Here is a 20,501-nt window from a genome sequence, read left to right as displayed (position 1 = left end):
CGTTACCAATGTTTTCCTATGCAGCGACAGTCAACATTACAACACGACAAGATGACATATCTGGATGGCAAAATCAAAATAACTCAAAAGCATCAGCAAATTAATAAACTCAAGTTCTCTTTACAGTGACATTTCGCTAATAATAAAAGGTTGGAGTTTCTAAAATAACAATCTCAACAGTTATAGCTTACACTAATAGCTACCGTTAGTATAATAACCTAAGGTTCTACATGCTTTAACTTCAACAATGATTAAAAGTATTTTCTTTCTTTTAAAGATAGCCACTTGATGGCAATGTTGATCTATCCTTACTGTGACAAATTATGTGAATTTGGGCTAGTTTTATCGTACAAGGGTCAAAATTGGCTCATTGTGATCCTTAGCCCTTCCTGAACAACAATATATAACTTACCAGGTTATTACAATTTCGATAGTCATGTTATCAAACTTGGGTGCTTTTTCAGAGGAAAATGCAGATCAGAGTCTCTTTCTGGGGAAAGAAAGTTATTTACGACCTGCTTATCTGTTTACTCCTCTGAAAACTCTCGGAGGGGAAGCAAGACATATGTTTGCGTGTGTGTGTGTGTCTCTGAAAAGAAGATGATTAGTATCACATTAAGGTTTCTTGATTTTGTCCTTATAAAGAAAAGAGGTGAGTCTTTTCATTAAGACTCCCCTTTAATTGCTAGGATCGTGTTGATGTCTTAAGTGAAAAGAGGAAGATTAGAAGAAGAGAGAGGGTGTGAAATTCCACAGAAGTGTAAATCTGTCCTTTTTGGCTCAGATGATGTCCTCAGCATCAGGGAGGTCCAATAGCGTGGGTCTGTCCAGCGTTTGGACATGGCACCTTCATGGCTAAGGTGTATAAGGTTGATCTGTTAGGAGAGTTCTTCTGCAAAACAACTTAGTAAATTTAAATTCCAGAGAGGGGGAGAATAGAGAGGATACAGGACCCCCTACAGTTTGATTTGGTTGGGTCCAGAACAGGACTTATGGAAATGGATGCAACAGCTACCCAAACTACCCAAACACTTTGCCTATAAAAGCTAACTTACTGCTTGCTGTGTAGCGTTACATGTAATGAGAGTGACTGGAATCACAGCTGATTTGCATATTTCCAAATATAATGGACTGTGGTGTAAACTTATTCACAAGGCTTCCGCCACCTACAGCCTGTGAAATATCTGTCTGTGTGCTGCTAAAGGATATAGATGTCAAAGGGGCAGTTTTATCAAGTATTACCTGAGCTGAGAACCAATGTTTCCTCTCAGTGGCTTAAAAGAATGTCCCCTGACTTAAACTACAAGGACACACATTTGCTTTGGGCTGCTTTTGGCCCTCCATCCTGTCTCAGATATGGGCCTGATCTGTGCCAGACACCTCCTCCTCGCTACTGTGGATGTGGCTTTAAGGAGAGCTAGACAGAATGGCACCCGCTGGACATGTTCCAGGAAGACGAACCTGTTCGACGCTGCTCATCAAGCCAAGGTGAAAAAGGAGTTTACTTTAAATTTTTAGGCACTTATCATTTATTCCGAGCACACTGTCGCCTCCTTGTCAAATATGCCCTTCAGCCTGGCCTGTAGGAATGTGCGCTTTCACGAACAGAGAACGATGACTGATGATTTGAATGAACACAAATGACAGAAAACAGTGTTAATGGTAAAAAGTTTGCATTTCAATTTCATTTTGATAAACTTGTCTCCTGTACTTGTTTGTATATAAAAAGTTGTGTATGATAATGTCATACATTCTCAAAGTTACAGATTAAGTTCTGAGCATGAATCTAGTGACACACATAAGGCATCATTTATACATTTGGAGATGCCTGCTTTTTTTTTTTTTCCAGTATTTTATTGTTTTGAGTGTTGAACATATTAGAAAGTAGTGATTACAAGAAAAGCCCTTGAATGAGGAGCTGTTACATTGTAGAGAAACAAAATTACAGATTATATTAATGTATTCATAATACATCTGTGAATAATAAACTAATTACAAACAAAACATTTAGCTATCTAAATATTAAGAAATGCAATGTTAAAATGCAAGCAGCCCGTCAGAAGGTCCAATCTGGCCCGTGAGATGAATTTGCTAATAAAATGGCACTGAAGATGCTTACTGCGATTATTTATGATAAAAGTAACAGCCATTCCTGATATGTCCACTAGAGGTCGCACTGTTTTAGTCAGTAGGTGCGGACGTAACGCAACACTGCGACCCACAACTAAACAGCAGATGGCAACAAAGCACCGAAAGTGAACTTTTTTCGAAATAAATTTAAGGTTGTTCATAAAATGATTGGTAAATGGATAGTGTGTTAAATGTAAGCCTTTTTAAAACGTACATCTTTAAACTAAAACAAAGGGAAGAATTTGAAGTGGTCATTGTTTATTGGTTATTGTGCTATTGCGTTACTGATCTGGCCTGCTTGAGATCAAATCGGGCAAGTTGTGTCAGGACGATATTTCTTCGTTTTCCACCTGGCAATGCTGTCGCATTAAGATGATCATATTTTAACCCAAACTATCGTATGTACTGAAACAACTTGAAAAAGACTGAAACCTGAAGAATACAGACAGAGGCTTGGCCATTTGAAGGAAACGACTGCTTTATTCACTCAGTCAAATGGCAAACTATCGAATATTTGCCCTGCTACATCATATGCTCCCCGAAACATTGTATAAATATGATAATTTTCGTATATCTGGCGACACTGAGCAGTGGCGTGGTGTCCTCAGCACTTCCTGGTTTTGGTACGGGTAGCTGTCGCTGAGTCTTTGAGGAAATTGCAGGGAACCACTTTAACGTTCAGAGTTCGGAAAGCATGTGTCTGTGCACCTAAAACAAAATGTACTCCATTGTAAAGTTAGGTGTAGCAACTCTATCACAGATGCACAAATTTATTATTGTGCAACGCACACAATGCAACGTATTTGTACAGCATACAGCCGAGAGTAAAAGGTCAGAACAATTTACACTCTGGAAGAGCCAAGTGGTGAAGAGAGAAAAAAAAGGTAGTATATTACTGCTATTCGGCAACTTCAGAGTGTCACAGCTGTTTAACAATACACCAACCTTCACCATGTTATTCTTGCACAGCGCTTGTTCTGTATCAGGGCCGTGCTGAAGTGTCAATGCTTTGACTGAAGACACATTTCATTGTTAAACAGGATTTCTGCGTATTTTGTTCAAACTCACTGTCGACTGTGTCTCCAAGTGTTGGTTGTTTATGCAACCACATCCAGCACTTCCTAAAGAACCCAATTAACAGTGTCCCCATGGCACGTCAGGCAGGTTAAAGCGAGCGCCCCTGGAGAATCAGAAAGTATTTAACTAACAATGTGACCCCGCTCTGTTGGCCATAAGGTTTTCAAAGCAGTTAGAGTCGTCACCTGTCAGGGGACGGTGCACCTGCTATGCCAGCATCTGTCCCCGCGACGCGCACACCCGCCGCAAATGACTGTTATCGGAAACAAATACAGATGCTCCGTGTCCTCCGTCTCTAACCCGCAGCACCTGTCCTTTCTTGTCTGCGGTGTTAAAGTCCGCGGCTTCTAAAGCGCCGCAGCAGATGGGAGCTGATTCCCAAACTCACCTCCTGACACTCCTCCTGTGTACTCATTTACCCTCCAGGCACCTTTGCCTACATTAGCATACATTTACCGCACATTATTATTTCAACTTTTTCAGTCGGCACGTTAAAAAGCACCCAGCTGAGACTATTCCTGGAGTACCCAGAAGCTTAGCGGGCAGGTTCAGACTTTTCTGACACAACCCTTATTAGAACTAACGGTTTTATTTTTAACTGACTACCCACTCTTCAGCAGCTTTGTACTGTCCAAAGTGGCTATAAATTGAGAAGAGGAAAAAAAACTGTTCATATTAAACATCCAATAATGCCATGTTATCTGTCTTGCCAAATGGAGTTTGCCCAGTTGCCACCGTTTTGGAGTCAAATTTGTAAGTGTAGCTGTATGATTTATTATTCATTTTGTGTTTAAGTTTTACTGTGTGTTTTATTGTGGGAAAAAATCCTTTTCCCATGGCTTGTTGTTTGCCTTGCTTCTCTTTTGAGTCTTTCCCACTTCTGTGATTGCCGTCTTCACCCGCATCCTGTCTCCTCCCTAGTGTCTGCAGTCCGTGTGTTACCCTGTTGGTAGTGCCTGAGTCTCCTGTTTTGTTTGTGTGTGCCTTGGTTTTTTCTCCCCTCTTTTGGATTGTGTTATTTTTCTTTAAGGTCCCTGAAAGTTCATATAAAACTGACTTTTATTGCAGCCTCAGTGTCTTGTATATGCTTCCTCCCGTTTTACTTTATTCTCATAAAACTGGATTCTTAAAAGATTTTGTTTTCCACAGCAAAATTCCATTCCAGTGCTATTCTATGTGTATATTACTTACGTATTGACCTACAGATATCACCAGGTCAAAATATAAGGGACAAACGAAGTCATATAAAATCACGATCCAGGGGTCATGTCTTTTTGGTAAATGAATTAAAACTCTGACATGTTGGTGGTACAAGAGGGAAAGTAAAGGCTCTTTTAGGGTGCTGCGGGACACGGAGGGCGTAACGTACGCGTGGCACGTAGCCATTTCTACTTGTGCGCTCGTCAGTCTGGCTTGTTCTGTAAAAATGCCAGTCAACAATTTTTGTTTCTACTTCCTGCTTCACTTTGTCGAAATTTCGGCGAAAGTTTCAGCCACCATTGTTCAAAGATGAGTCATACAAATGTTTGTAGCTATCGCCGAACCTCCTCCTGAGAGATGTCTCCACCTTTCCTCAATGTATTCTGTCTTTATTGATCCAAAACAATCAATTCAAAAATTGTGGAGATGGAGAAGCAGCCGGAAATACTAAAGCAGCGGAAACACGCTACTACCGGTCTGCGTATGCTCTGCGCTGTCGCCGTAGCTTCTGCATCAATCTGAGCCACCTATTAGGGGGGACTTCAAAGTCAGAAGGTTTCATCCTCTTGGCACCATGAATGAAAACGGTAACAAACACCTTATCCAACCTTGATTTAGGTATTAGGTATTAGTCTGGAACAATACAGTGCACGGACAAACGTTGATCCATATCTGGCCTCAAAGCAAGTGTGGTTCAGTAACGGTTCGGAGTTCAAGTTCAATTTGTGGTTCATTCATCTGGTGTTCTTTCAATGAACAGAAGTGAAAGATGCTATACACCAAAGATATAAGAAAACAACTCTGCCATGCAGAAAGAGTCAGTGCATTTCCATTGTGTATCGTGTTATGGAGCGTTGCCCCCTTTTTAACGTGCAGTCCCTGTGAACGATCGCTTTTTCATTAAAGTTTTGCCCTTACACACACAAGTTTTGTCCTTTCAGAGCAGAGGGGAAGGAGGTGTTATTTAGACTCAGGAGTCACTTTCAAAGTTGTCTGTGAGCATTAGGCACCTTCTGGTCCGCTTTTATTTTCTTCACACAGGCTGCACTGGGGGGCGTAGGCTAATTATCTGAAAATAATGTCATAATAACATTTAAATCACCTTATAAAAAAAGTTGCTCTGCCCTGCTGTTAATATGAAACTTCTCCTGGTATTTTAGTGTTGTCCTTCTACTTTCTCTTTGGACAACATCTTGTGGTAGCTTACCGTCTTTGTCTTATTTGACATTTTCTTTTGATATTTAAAGGACTTTGCATGCTCCTCTGAGCAGCCATTTCACAGATGGTGATATGCAGGTGTTGGCCAAATTACTCGTCAAGCCAAGCAAGTACACAGTGACATTTTGGCAAGCAAAAAAAAAAAATCAAAGTAAATCATCTTTAATATCAGTTGAAAACAGTTTCCAGAGTCTCCATTTCATAGCAGATGTGGACAAATCTGTCAAACACTTTGCAGAAATGTAAGTCACTTTTAAACTTTTGGTTTTGGATGAATTAACTTTGATTTGCCAAACTACAAAAACAAAAAAGCATTTGACTTAGCCTACATCTGGATCCGATTGGTTTTGCTGCCACTGACTGGTGCCTGTTGCTTGACAACGGCAGGTAAGAATTATGGTATTTTACCAAACAGACGGCACAAACGGGTAAATAAAACGGTGTCCCTTGTTGATGCTTGCGGCATACACACTACAAGAAGTCAACCTCCAGGGCTGGAAAATGAAGCCAGTATCTGTGTGCGGAGGGGCCAAAAAGTGCAATTCCTTAAAGGGGAACTACTGTTTTTTACAACCTGGACATTATTTTTGGCATAAAATACGGTCGTTTACTCACCCATATAACTTTTGTGTAATTTGTGGTCGTTCGGGAGATATTTAGATCTGCGTATATCCATATAGTGGGAGTGACTGGGGCACCGAAACGCAGCCTCTAAATAACACATTATCTGCCGTGAAACTAGTTCATTTCACCAATATTTTGTTATGATACGCTAGTGCTATTCCCCGTTGAGTCCGGAGTAACCTGTTATCATCCGGGGTCTGTAGATTGACCTACAGACCCCGGATGATGTCTTCTGACCTGGATGATGTCATCTCTGAGCACCGCACGCACCCGCTGTAATTTGCTACTGCTAGTTTTTTGCAACATGGCTGAAATTTTTTCCGATTCTGAGGTTGTGGACGAACCGTAAACATCCTTCAAAACCCGTAACTTTGTGGAATTCCAAATGAATAAAATAGTTAATGGTAGGACCCAAGCACTAAAGGTGAGTCTAGGAGTCTAATATTGTTATCGATGCATTATCAAAAGGTAATTTGCAATACGTACACGAAATACACTTCTGGTCAACCCTTACATGCAACTATCATTTGCAATTTCCCTTCCTATTGTTTACATTCACACTGGGAAGGAATCAGTCGAATGCCACCTGTGTTTTATCTGCTGGTGTATAAGATAAATTGTGTGTCCACTATTCCTGCAATATCCACTGTATACCACTGAAACAGGGGAGGTAATCTCATCACTGAGACACACACACAGAGTGATATATTAGGCTGCTCTCCCACTATCAGTAGGGGTATCATTAGACCAGACCAGCGACTGTGAATACACAACATCACAACGCGCCGGCCTGATTAACCTGTGTGTTTCTGTGTTGTACAGGGAGATGCTCTGAGAGAGAGAGAGAGCGCGCCGAATGATGATTGCTCTGACTGCTTGTTACTCCAAATCAAAAGCTAATAATGCCTATTTCTTCCCTAATGCTTTTGTGTCCTTCATTTTCTTCCTGCCCTCTCCTATACCTCTTTTTGTTTTTTTTTCCTTCTCATCTCTCACATTTTCATTGTTTCTTCAATTTCTGTCTCCCCGCTCCTGAACTCTCACCCAATTTGTTCGGCCTCATCTCTTTTCTTTACCTCCTATATTTGTTGTTCTTCCACTGTTCCATTTTCTCTCTGCTGCTAATCTCTTTGCCCTCTTATTCGTTGTTGCTGCAAAAAAAATGAGAGATCTCTGAAAACTGAACCAAAGCACTGCAGAGAAAATGACAATGGCGAAAATGAAGAGCGGAAAGCTTCTCGTCACCTGTAAAGTATGTCATCATGCCTTTCTCTCTCTACGAGATGGAATACCTGTTTGGGATTTGCCCTTACTGTAAATCTCTGGAAACCAGCAACGTGTAGGCTATGGTATTTTGAGGGAGCACCATCAACATGTTGCAGTATCCCTGTAAAAGCAGCTTTCTGTTTGCTGATCAAAGTATCGTACTGTCAGCATCAGTCGTATTAGGTCCCAGAGGGGGAATCCTCACGATTGTATAGAACTCAAGAGGCTGCTGAAACGTGGTTTGTTGATACAGAGGGCATGTAGGGGTGGAACGACTTTTTTTTCTTTTTTAAAGTCGACGTTGTGTTGTGAAAGTCGAGTTGTCGGCGTCCCAAAAACACAGTAGAAAGTAATGCTTGGCAACAATGAAATCTATATTCTTGAACAGAATACATATTGTAGCATCTCACACAAGGGAAGCTACAGAGGCTTTTCTGAGCCATAAACACCGTCAGTCTGACACTTCTAACATGTGGCTCCCGCTCGGTAAACTCTCAACTCTACCATAACTTCCGTCTCTCGCATGGTGCATTCACTGACATCATGGACAAAAAACATGCTCTACAGCCAGAGCAACAATGGCAATTAATCATACAGAACTTAGAACATAAACACACACACTTATCAATCCTGTATTTAACGTATATAAATCAGCACCATCAATAGCATTTAATAGTACTTCAAGGTGTGTTGTAAGACAGGATAGTGTAGCCGGGATAAACAAAACAAAACACTGTATATCTCTGAAGCCTTTTCCGTGTACTACAGCTAAAGGTCTAATAACTTGGACAATGAAATTCACTTTCTGTTACCACAGGATTTTGGTAGTTAACTGACTGCCGTTGAGAGGATTTGAACCGTTCCTCTGCTAACGTTAGTGGACGCCTTTTCAGATCTGCCATGCCATCTGATAGAAGCTGCACACAACTGTGGAAATCTCTATCTATATATCACTGAACCACGAGTACCATTCCTCTTTTCAGTCTTGGCACTGCTGGGAGATATTAATATTTATTTGTATAGCACCTTTCAAATCATCATTACAAAATGCTTCGCAAATACATTAAAAATCTTTAATTTTAAAAAGAAAAACGATAAATCACAACACAATACAGTTGAGACCATAATCAAAATCTCAATTAAAACTCCCTCAACTCAAGTAAAAACCAGGAATAGCCAGAGGAGATCTGCTAAAATCAGAGATCTGATGCTTTTTCCTGGTTCTGGTTAAACGCCTGACAGATGAATTTTGGACCGTATGAGGACGTGAGATTGACTTAGTGTTCAAAGTGGTAAAAAGGCTGTTGCAGTATTCCAGATGCGATGAAATAAAAGCACGTACAAAAGTCTCTGTATCCTAAAAAGTTAAAATGGGTCGGATTTTGGAAATGCACCTCAGGAGGTAAAAAAAAAACAGATGTGCTGCCTACCTTCACAGACGTACTGTAGGTCCTTTGCTCATTCATGAAAAACCTCCTCTCTAGCATGATGCCATAATTGTGGCTATTAGATTAGCAATGGAAGACATCTATTATTTGGAAGGACTGGCTGTGCTTTTACAGAAGCTATTCAGTTTTGGCTAACCAGCTTCTATTCTTAAAGCAGACACCATTAAGCCCTGGTCGCTAATATTTTTCTCACTAAATGCATTTCCTTGCTGATGCTCAATGCCGTGTTGCATACAAATTGCATACACTAAAGATGGTGCACTAGATACAATTAGCGAGTCGCTCTTTTACAGGTCCGGTTCTGATAAGGGTAACTGATTACAATCTCATAATGAACAGTAAGTCAAACGCCTCTGCTCTGTTAGCCATGAAATCATGTAGATGAAGCACTCAATTCGCAGATAAGACTGAGCCATGGCAAGCATCAGGCCACCTGGTGGTTAAGTGGCTGGCCGTGTGGTGGCTGGAATTAAAGTTGCAGCGTCCCCCATTCACAAATTGTTGTGATTTCCTTCGAATCAGAAGGATTGAACTATTGTTGTCCACTGAGTGTAGATACGACTCTGACTTTTACAGGTTTCAGACACTATGGTATCAATTCATTTCTGACTAATTTGTTTCAGTTGACTTCCCTTAGATTTTGAGTAACCTCTATTGAAAAAAAATATCTCCCTTTGAGAAAGTGGGGCTTAGAGGATGATCCCTGTGAGGAATCTAAACTGTTCCGGGAACATATTGTATCAGCAAATGCATTCAAGCACAACTTGCTGTCAATTGGGGGGAAAAAAAGAGGAATGAACAAACAAATAAGAAAGAATGATGGCGTTAAGGGAGTGCAGAAGCTGCATCATCTGGTGTTACAAATGTATAATGCCTTGATGGAGGGAGGCCAGCTCTGCTGGGCTGTGGGTTAAATGAGTGTGGGAGTCCCTGGTTCAACCGACCCCCAGTAAATTATTTCACCATCTGGAGGACTGGCTGAAATTATGGATGAACTTTTTATTCCTGCTGGTGATTATGCTGGTGTCAGCATAGAGTTATATAAAAATATTTCACACAAGTAAATGGCTACTAAATCTGAAATGCTTGTAAACACATTAGGTATGTTCCTCTGCCTGCCAGGCCAACATCTGTATGCACTGCTCGCCGATCAGCCACAACATTATAACCACTGACAGGAGAAGTGAATAACATTGACCATCTCGTGACAATTCAATGTTCTGCTGGGAAACTTTTGGACCTGGCATTCGTGTGGATGTTACTTAGACATGTACCACGCACTCAGATCAGACCAGGCACCCCCACCTCACAGCAATGACACTCCTTGATGGCAACAGGCGCACAGACACAAAAAGGCTTTCGGAACACAGTGGAATTTGTTGTTTTTCGTTTTTGTGTATGAAAAATCCCACTTCACTCCCTGACCTCTAGATGTCTACTAAGCCCTCATTTCTCTCTTCTGTGCCTTAACTTCTACATGCATCCACATAATTTATTTTTATTTTTTTGCCATCATTTTAGACTGCTGATAGGAAAGATGTTGATTTTTTTTAAATGTCTCGACTAATGTAGCACCAACTGCTCATCACATTCTGAAGCCCTGGGTTATTTACCGTTGGCGCTTGAGGGACCTTCTCTCTTTAACTCTCACACTTGCCGTCAGTCGCTCTGAATGAAAGCTGCTGCAAAGTGCCTACATGAAAAGTGTAATTAAATTAGAGAACACATCTGTGTGGAAGCACCTCATTTGCACAGTGTTATCTTTCTCCATCCAAGTATTCCAATGGGTCCTCAGCTGGTACACTCAGTCTCATTGAAGTTGGTGCTGCAGAAAGTACATTTCTGTGCGGGTCAAGTCAAGCTACCTGAACTGGGTCACATTGTTTGTGCGGGTACAGCAGCAGTGAAATGAAATTGCAACAGCCCACGCTGTGCAAGTTCAGCGAGTCCTAAGAACTCAATTATATAAGGTAAAGAATAAAAGTGTCAGCTATTTTAAACAGAGTGCATACAACACATCCTTATGTTTATTGTTAAGAATAATCAGTGTGATATTGTTACACTCTAAAGTGGATTTGCATGTTGCCTTCACATGGGATGCCACGTATACAAAATGCTCGGTTTTCAAGCGGTAACATCAGCCACAATTCATGAGAACTCAAGCTGCTCCATAGCTGATGCCGTCTAAAAGACTCAAAGGATATCCATTAGCAAGGTACCGACCTGGTAACTCAGATTTCAAGGCAACAAACTGATGAGTATGCTGTTAATATCTACGTTGTCCTTAGGCGAACTTTATGTGAATAAATTACAATATATCAATTCACCATCCACCTCCACCATCTCTGAAAACATCAGCAAACCAACACCGATCAGCCACAACATTATGAACATTGACCAAAGAAGTAAATAACACACTGGGAAACTTTTGGACCTGGCATTGTGTGGATGTTACTTAGACATGTACCACCCACCTAGACCGGACCAGGCACCCCCACCCCATAGCAATGACACTCCTTGATGGCAACAGGCGCACATACACAAAAACTGTTTAGGAACAACTAAAAAAAAACATGTAAAAAAAGCACAAGGTGACCTGGCCTCCAAATTCACTAGATCCCAAACTGGTCAAGTATCTGTGGGATCCTCTGAAGCACAAAGGAGACCTACACAATATTAGGAAGGTGGTCATAATGTTATGCCTGATCGGTGTACACACACTTGCTCCATATTTGGTAGGTTGTGTTATTCCAAAGGCCAATATCTCTGTTACGAAATGCCATTTGTATCTGTGCGCATTAAGATAAGCTTTTAATAGTGGCCAAAAGTGACCAGGCGAATGTCCTCCAAAGGTCTGCAAATGTTCCACATGTGTGCGTTGGGCCTGTGATTGCAGCCTTAAAATGCGTGGGCACGTGTGTGCAACTGCTGGTCACAGTCAAGACAGGACTCAGTCTGTGAACATGCTGCATGTGTTTGTGTGTCTTAGGGGAAAAAAAAAAAAAAAAAAAGAAGCAAGGTTAATGACTATGCTAAGCAGCTGTGAGGCAATTAGACACATCGTCGATTGGGCTTCAATGCAGGGAGGGTAGAAGACACCAGACCTGCTAATAAACATTGTTTGGCTGCTTGTACATTGGATTCCCTGTTGCCGCTGCTCCTCTCCTTAACTTCGTCAGGGTCACATGGAGGCTGCCAAGTGGCTGTTTGGGACACTTTGTTAGCACATCCTTAAAATACAGAACGCGCTAAGAGGATTTATTCATAATATGCAAATAGTTTTACCTGTCAGGTGCTACAGTAGTGATACAGATATCCATTCATTCATTATCTTTAACCACTTCTCCTCTGTGGCTGCGGAGGTGCTGGAGCCTGTCCCAGCTTCCACTGAGCGAGAGGCGGTGTACACCCTGGACAAGTTGCCAGTCTGTCACTGCACTAACAGAGAAAAACAACCATTCATACCATTACCAATTAACCTAACAAGCATGTGTTTGGACTGCAGGAGGAAGCCGTAGCAGCAGAAGACGACCCACGCAGGCACAGTGTGACACAGTTATGATGATTAGTTTATTTCTCTGTAGTTTTCGTTCTTTTTTTCTTTCTTGCTTCTTGTCCCTCACAGAAAAACAGATGTGGTCTGTTGAGTTTGGTCAGTCGATATGCCAATTTGTCAGTGAGCTACTTTGATCCAGAATTGAATCTTGACAGATTAAATAAAATGCAACACTGAGCCGTCTTCCTGCTTTCTTGAACAAATAGAATTGTCTCAGTTGACATCCTGTAGCCTGAGTTTGGATTGTCGGTCAAATAATAGCAATGTCTGTAGCTTACTTCATATTACTTGCTAAATACATGTCAACCATTGTAACTGTTTAGTTACCAATACCAACTTTAGCGATTTTATCCATCGTACTGTTTGAGTTTCTTTACACATACCATTCCAGATGTGGCTAATGAAAATGAATTGGGTAATAGATGCACTGTTAATTATCCAAGGTGTGTAAAAATAGAATATGGAAATCCAATATAAAAAGGTCTGTGCAGCCAACACGGCAGGCTGCAAACCACAATTGTAAAAGGTTATTGATATGCAGCAGAGTAGGCTGACATTTACTCAGTGCACTCACTATCACAGCTCCTGTTTGGCCTTTACACCGGCAGTTATGTAAAGCAAGGACTGATTTCTACCAGAAAACATGCTTGGTCATGCCCGGCCTGATAACCTCAACGTGAGCTCATGCCAGCAGATCTCAGCCTCGCTTTTATTCATTGCAGCTATCTTATGTCTCCTTTAAACTTTTATAGGATTCTAGCATGGTGAAACTTTAAGCTACTCCCCGCTCCGTTCCTTGTTCCAATGAAGGCGCACATCCCTGCAATTATTATTATTATTATTTTTTTTTTTTATCAGTAGTAGTGTGCAATGTTGCAAAAGGCTACCATGTTATTGTAAAATAAGTCATTCCATTCTGCTTCCATTCCAGCAGCAGGAAGCTCTAAAAGTTGCTGCAGGCAGTTAAGTCAATATCTAGCCAATTCTTGCTGGGCTTAGAAGTGAGCAGGTAAAATGAGATAACAGCTAATATTTGGAGGTGGATCATGCGTGGTGTATTATTATACTGGAGCTTTGCATATCATCTGCTAATCAAACTCAGGAGAAGGTTTTTGTAGAACAACATAAGAGCCTTCTATCATTCATTGATCTTCTGTAGGTCACCAGTCTATGGCAAAACTGTAGTTTAATACTCAATACTTACATCTAGGTTTTCTTCAGGTGTCATTTCCTCAGATTTTAATAATCTGTCTCGAACACATTTCATAATAAAATATTTTAGGGAAACATGCTTGCTCCTGGCCTGGCAAAGCTAGACCCAGTACATACAGTACCAGTTTGGCTGTGGCTCATTAGGTAGAGCAGGTTGTCCACCAACCAGGTGGCTAGGTGACTGTAATGTTCTTTCTCGTATTTATGTAGTACTTTTCTGCCGATTTGTAGACAATTTCCACTAGAATATCTAGTAACGGAATTCATTATGTTTCAGCCAATACAGAGAAAAAAAGAGTTCTTCATGCAATTGAATACTCCAACTATCAATCAGAGCCTTTTTCATTTGGTAAACAAATTCGCCTTCAGGCTAGCTTATTCATAGCCTGGAAGTCAGTCAACTTTCCGTACCTACAAATTTTCTGCAGAAAAAAAGTTGGTCAGGAGTAATTACGTTGGGAACCGGTTATGCTCTGGCAAGGATCTGCCAGGCTAATCAAATTGTTTGGGTGGGTTTAATACAGCAATGGACAGGAGACTGGTTTTCTTTGTTCATGCATGGTTATCTCTGAGGGAATCCTCGAAAAAAGCAATCGGTGTGGTGAAATTACATATGGGATTTTGGCTAAATTTTTAATAACGTTCCTCTTCGTGAACAGTGTTTGTAATAATAAAGTCTCACACCCAAATGCACTCAAAGGCATCTAAAACTTGGATTGTGTCCCACATCATTGCGGGGGATCTCATTGCAGCCACAGATCCAGTGGAGACTGGCCAGGTATCCATATTGGCCCTCTCAGGAAACCAACCAATTCTAGCTTCCTGTATCTGTATTAGTCAACATTGGTTTCTGGTACCAGATGGAGTTACAACTCCAAAGTGTTTCATCACAACTTCAGTCTTCAGGTGTCATTTTGCAGAGTCCTGTGAGCAGGAGTGTTGCTATTATTGTATCTCCTGAAATCTTTACTTTACTTATACCATACTCTTTATGACCACTGTGGGACCACTCACCACGGTGAGACTCCAACAGTCTCTCTTTTTCATCAGTCCTGCAGTATCTGGCGCTGCCACTCAGCGCTCTGTCAGACATAACTGATGTTGTGGGAAAGTATAGATTTGCTGATGCTGAACTGATGTGACGGGTTAGCATTATTGAATTTCACTGCCGGCAGTCCTGTGGTCTTAGAGAGAGTATTCTCAGCGATATACTAAACTCTCCTGGAACGTCTTAAATGCCTTTGCACAAACATTTAAAAGCTGCCCCACCACCACCACCACCACCTCCTACACGATCAACGGAATAGAAAATCTTTAGGATGAAATGCTGGATACTTAAACCTGAAATCTATAATGTGTTTTTAATTAACACAACAGTCATTGCATCTGTCCAGATGATGGATTGTGGCGAAACATCGATGGTGGTTGGTGATCCTCTCTGCAGTCTGCTTTTCAGAAATGTTGATTGTGTTGATTTGGTTGACAATGATCTCTATCTCCCACACTTTATTAACGATGCAACTGCTTCAGTCTTCCTTGCTAAGCAATAACAATTCCACTGCATGTGAACGTCATAAAAGCATCAGAATTCAACATAGAGTATGCCACTTAATGGAATGACTGCCTTTCAGATCTTCTAATGTGCAGCCCTCCTTCTACCAGAGTGACTTATAATAATATTTAAAGGTCAGGGACCCTGGACTGATTAGGTTGAGGAACTTGAGTCGGAAGATCAACATATTCACCCATGAGGGAATAAAGACAAAATGTTCCTTATTGTACAGAGGCCTAAGAGTAAGCTTATCTATCTATTTTAATTAGAGACATGGATGCTTATTTATCCTGTGGGAAATTCAGTATCCAGTATCATCATTACACAAAGACAGGAGGAGTTACTGTCAGCAAAAAAGATCAGAAAATATAGTCTAGTGAGGAGGAATGTATATAAAAAGTATAAAGTATATAGAAGTGTATATATAAACAATGTACTTATAAGTAAGTATATTAGTATGAAACTATATAATACACGCCGATCAGGCATAACATTATGACCTCATCTTAATATTGTGTGGGTCTCCCTTTTGCCTCCAAAACAGTTGTGACTCATCAGATAATGATGAGGGTGTCCTGTGGTGTCTGGCAACAGAATGTTGTTACTGGGAGGCCTTTGGGTCCTATGGGTTGAGGGGAGGGGCATCTGTGGATTAGGCTTGTTTCAGTGCATCCCACAGGTCCTTGATCAGCTTGGGACCTAGGGAATTTGGAGGCCAGGCCAACACCTTGTGCTGTTTTTGTGTTTTTTGAGTTGTTCCTAAACCGTTTTTGTGTGCATGCCTGCTGGGGATGGCCGCTGCCATCAAGGAGTGTCATTGCTATGGGTTGGGGGTGCCTGGTCTGGTCTAGGTGGGCGCTACATGTCTAAGTAACATCCACACGAATGCCAAGCCAATTCTATTTCCAGTTTCATGGTTTCCAACGTGGAGGCAGATGCTGCAAACTATTTCCTCCAGCTCCAGAGTCCGTTGAGTTATACACTATAAGCTGCACTTCCTGTGTAAAGGGTATAGGAATACTATATTTCAAAACTTCCCTTCAGTCTCATTCTCCTTTAAGTGAAAAGTTCAGCGTTTTTTTAATGCCACCACAGCAAAATAGAGCTAAATCTCTGACTCCAGCGCTCAACGCCTTCTGCTCCATGAAATATGGATTTTCAGACAGCTGCTGTTGAATTGATGTGGCAGATTAACAATATTGCATTTCATAGCTGAGAACATTTGACAGTAAGAGTTGTGGTCTCTCTGAACAAGTATCCACTCTGAACTCTCATTTACACTCTGCTCAAACTCTCTTAGATACCCTGTAATGGTTTCATCATTTCAATCGACCACTTGCCTTATTTTCCCTTCCGCCTAGCGATATATACATGCAGGCTGTTCGGAGTGGAATTACTGTACAAACTGAATCAATTTAATTATCGAATGGATGATAAAGGGTTAGGATTATTGGAAAATAAGTTTAAAGGTGAAAGGACATTTTGACTGTGAGATAATGTTGTTGGAGCCTCTTTTCTGAAGTCAATAGTTGAACTTTGATACTGCTGAAATTTGGTCAGATATCATGCTAAGGGCTTTGTCGTCATTGCCCTCGACTGACTTCTGTCTTCAGCAGAGCATTTACACTGCAAGAGGCCATCGACTGGCAGCGACCAGAACTCCATAAATGTCATTAGTGACATTTTGGGGAGCTGGAGATAATATGGCCTCTTAGCATCGATTGGAAGAATTTCAAAAATCTTCCTTTTCAGTTCTTCCATATCAAAGCGTGATGCAGAATCCTAGTCAATCCCAAGACATATGCTTTGCAAGGTTCCATCGAACAGTTGTGCTGTTTTGGCAACAGTGGTTTTCTTCTTGAATGTTCTTTACACTACCTGAGCATCACTGAAACCCCTCAGATAACCCCTGCGCCAAGATAGAAACCATCACCAATGCACTTCAAAACACGGGGTGTCCCGGACATTAGGTCACAGTACAATGACCAGCCACAATATTAAAAGCACTGAGAGAAGTGAATAACACTGACCATCTTGTGACAACACAATGTTCTGCTGGGAAACTTTTGGACCTGACATTCATGTGCATGCACCATCTACCTAGACCAGACCAGGCACCCCCACCCCATAGCAATGACACTCCTTAATGGCAGGATACAGCCCAACACAGACTTGAAGAACATCGCAAGGTGTTGACCTGGCCTCCAAATGAACTAGATCTCAAACTGATCAAGTATCTGTGGGCACAGAGGCCCCTCCACTCAACCCATAGGACCCAAAGGCCCTCATTCTGTTGCCAGACACCACAGGACAATTAAAATTAGTTGTTTTTTCACCAACTGTAGTTATTAGTGGTAATAGTTGGTTAGCTACTTTAAACCTGATATAATATGTAAATGTTTTTGTACCTTTAACATATTTACTTTTATGTAGATTCTCTTGTCTCCTGCCTTTGTACCACCCTATTTCCTCATGGGGATTAATAAAGTCTTATATTATATGTTCTATATGTTCTTTCTTTCAATCATTGGCTTGAATCGGGACCAGAGAAACTAATTTCGTTTCACCTCATGTACCAACATGTGTTGAAATGACAAGAATTCTTGAATCCTTGACTATGTTAATGTATGTATATATTTGCAAATGCAAATACATATATGCAAAAATTTACATCGGACAACATAAGAATTAAGTGTATACTGTTTGCAGATAGGATAGGGTGGCAAACAGTATACACGTGGTGGTTAGCACTGATGCCTCACAGCAAAAATGGTGGAACAGTGGCGTGGTGGTTAGCACTGAAGGTTCCGGGTTTGAATCCACGGGCCCCACTTCTCACCTGATGACAGCTGGTATAGGCACCAGCACCCCCCCTGCAACCCTTCACAGGACAAGCGGTTACAGAAGATGAATGACTGAATGAACGTTTGCAGATAAGTCTGTACGTCAAGAGGCCTGAGGAGGAAAAGGTCCAAAAGACAGATGAGGTGAGATCATCATCACTGTGGTCAATGTAATGTAGTGGGTCTGAATCCAGCACTTCATGGCCAACAGAATTTTTTTTTCTTTTACTATCGACAGTCGGTAGCTATGTCAGATGTGTGCTCTGAGCCAGCATTTGTTTGCTTGATGTTGACTGACCAATGAACGCCGATGTAATGAATCAAGTCTCAGAGTAAGAGTCACGTGAAAAAAGCTGTTGGTGTCAAGGACCAGAGAGCACCTGAGGACCTGAGCCCTTGGGATGTTGAAAGCTTGAGCTATTTTGGTTTATGTGTGTTACCCTTGAATTGGAAAAAAAAAAAGAAGGAAGAAATCTCATTTGTTTAGGAGATGTGATCCCACATATGAGACACTATTATGTCTTGTCATGTTTTCTGTCATGTTTTCCGTCATGGTTTAGTTTCTTGTGTTTCTGTTTATTGTAGTTAAGTTGTTAAGTTCATAGTCATCATAGTTTTTTTTAGTGTTTAGTTTTTCAGTTTTCTGTTTCCTGTTTTATTTTGTTATGTTCTTGATTTCCTGTTTGTGTTGCTCATGTCTTTTTGTTCCTTCTGATTAGGTCATTGGTTTCACCTTGTCTTGTCTCTTGATTTGATTCACCTGTGTCTCATCACTCCTCTGTTCCTCATGTGTGTATATATAGCCCTGCCTTCCCCTTTGTTCCTGGTCATGTCATACTGTTTGTCTGCCTTGTCCATGTTTCATGTCATTTGTTTCCATGCCATAGAATCTTCATGCCAGGTCATAGTTTTAATAGTGTTTTGATTTTTGCTTTTTGGATTTCCTGCCATATTGACAGCGTCCTTGGTTTTTGTAAGTTTTTTTTTTTTTTGTTAATTAAAAAAACCTTTTTGTCTACTCCTGCCTCAGCCTTTGAAGTCCTGCGTTTGGGTCCTAAACTCCCAATCCCCGATACTCTCCCGTCTTGACATATCTCTAAAGAATCAAGTGTGACTCTTAACTGTGAATTTTCCCTTACCTCTGAGAACTTGCAATACATGGAGATAGAGTGGAACATTGTGCCTCCAAATAGAGAAAATGACAAGACCATTATCTTTTTGACTGGATGCATGTTATATAATGATTTATATGATCCTTTAAAGCACAGGTGTCAAACTGATCCGTGAAAGGGCCATGTGGCTGCAGGTTTTCATTCCAACCATGCAGCAGCACACCTGACTTGGCTCAATCAATCAACTGAACTGCCTTCACACAGTCATTTCAGGTGTCCTCTTGCTTGATTGGAACAAAAACTTGCCAGCCACACCCACTGCATGGGTGCTGCATGGTTGGAATGAAAACCTGCAGCCACATGGCCCTTTCACAGATCAGTTTGACACCCCTGCTTTAAAGGGTAGGGTGCACTTCACATCTCTTGATCCCAAAAATGGTGATGCTTCATTAACCATCAAGGAGCTGAAGCTGACAGATACGGGGACTTACCAATGCAAGGTGAAAAAGTTACCCGAGATCGTCATCAAAAACATTTTCCTGACTGTAACGGAAATGCCAAGAAAGCCAGTATGTTACATGGAAGGTGAAGCTACGGCTGGTAAGCGTGTGGTGCTAAAATGTAGATCCTCACAAGGTACCCCCCCCCCCCCCCCCCCCGAAATACAGATGGTCAAAGACAAGTGGAAACCAGATGTTGCATTGTGATGCCTTTGTTGACACTATTGGTGGTACCTTGTATTTACTTGAGATCACAGAGCAGGACTGTGGAACTTACCTTTGTACGGTTGAAAGTCTTGTCGGTATGGAGGACTGTGAGGTTACACTCAATATTATGTAACCCAATCCTGGAATAGTACACGTATTAAATAGGCTAGGTCCGAATAGAGCTCACACCACTGAAGTAGCCACAATGAAAGACACGGACCCAAGTTGCAAAATGAACTTGAATTTAGTAAACACTTGTTGCAGTAGAAAATGAACAACAGTTATGAAAACAGCTAGTATGGAAAATAACAAAATAAAATGGTGCCTTCAAAGGAATTAAAGAGTTCCTTGAATACTGGTACTGTGTCCAGTTCAGAGTTCATGAATAAAGTTACTCGAGTGCAGTCGGTTGTTTGTGTGTGTTCCAAGTAGTACCAGCACAGCGTGACTGATACAATCCTACCACAGCAGATAAGTCATCTGCAGATCAGTAGTATCTTATGTAGATCTGGGTTCCACTGGGGTGATTGTACTTTTTTACTTGCCGCCACTTCAA

The 20,501-nt window shown here is 41.2% G+C and overlaps 1 pseudogene across 1 annotated transcript; it reads left to right on the top strand.

The window, feature by feature from the left end:
- Window positions 1–4,981: 4,981 nt before the first annotated feature.
- Window positions 4,982–20,342, top strand: LOC311491850 (coxsackievirus and adenovirus receptor homolog; annotated as a pseudogene). The gene is made up of 3 exons: window positions 4,982–4,994; window positions 19,229–19,305; window positions 19,469–20,342. The product of its transcript is annotated as a coxsackievirus and adenovirus receptor homolog (transcript).
- The last annotated feature ends 159 nt before the right edge of the window (window positions 20,343–20,501 follow it).

Source organism: Chelon labrosus, assembly GCF_963514085.1.
Source record: "Chelon labrosus genome assembly, chromosome: 8".
Lineage (NCBI taxonomy): Eukaryota > Metazoa > Chordata > Actinopteri > Mugiliformes > Mugilidae > Chelon > Chelon labrosus.
Note: the sequence above shows the minus strand (reverse complement) of the source record. Positions and strands in the feature narration are given on the sequence as shown.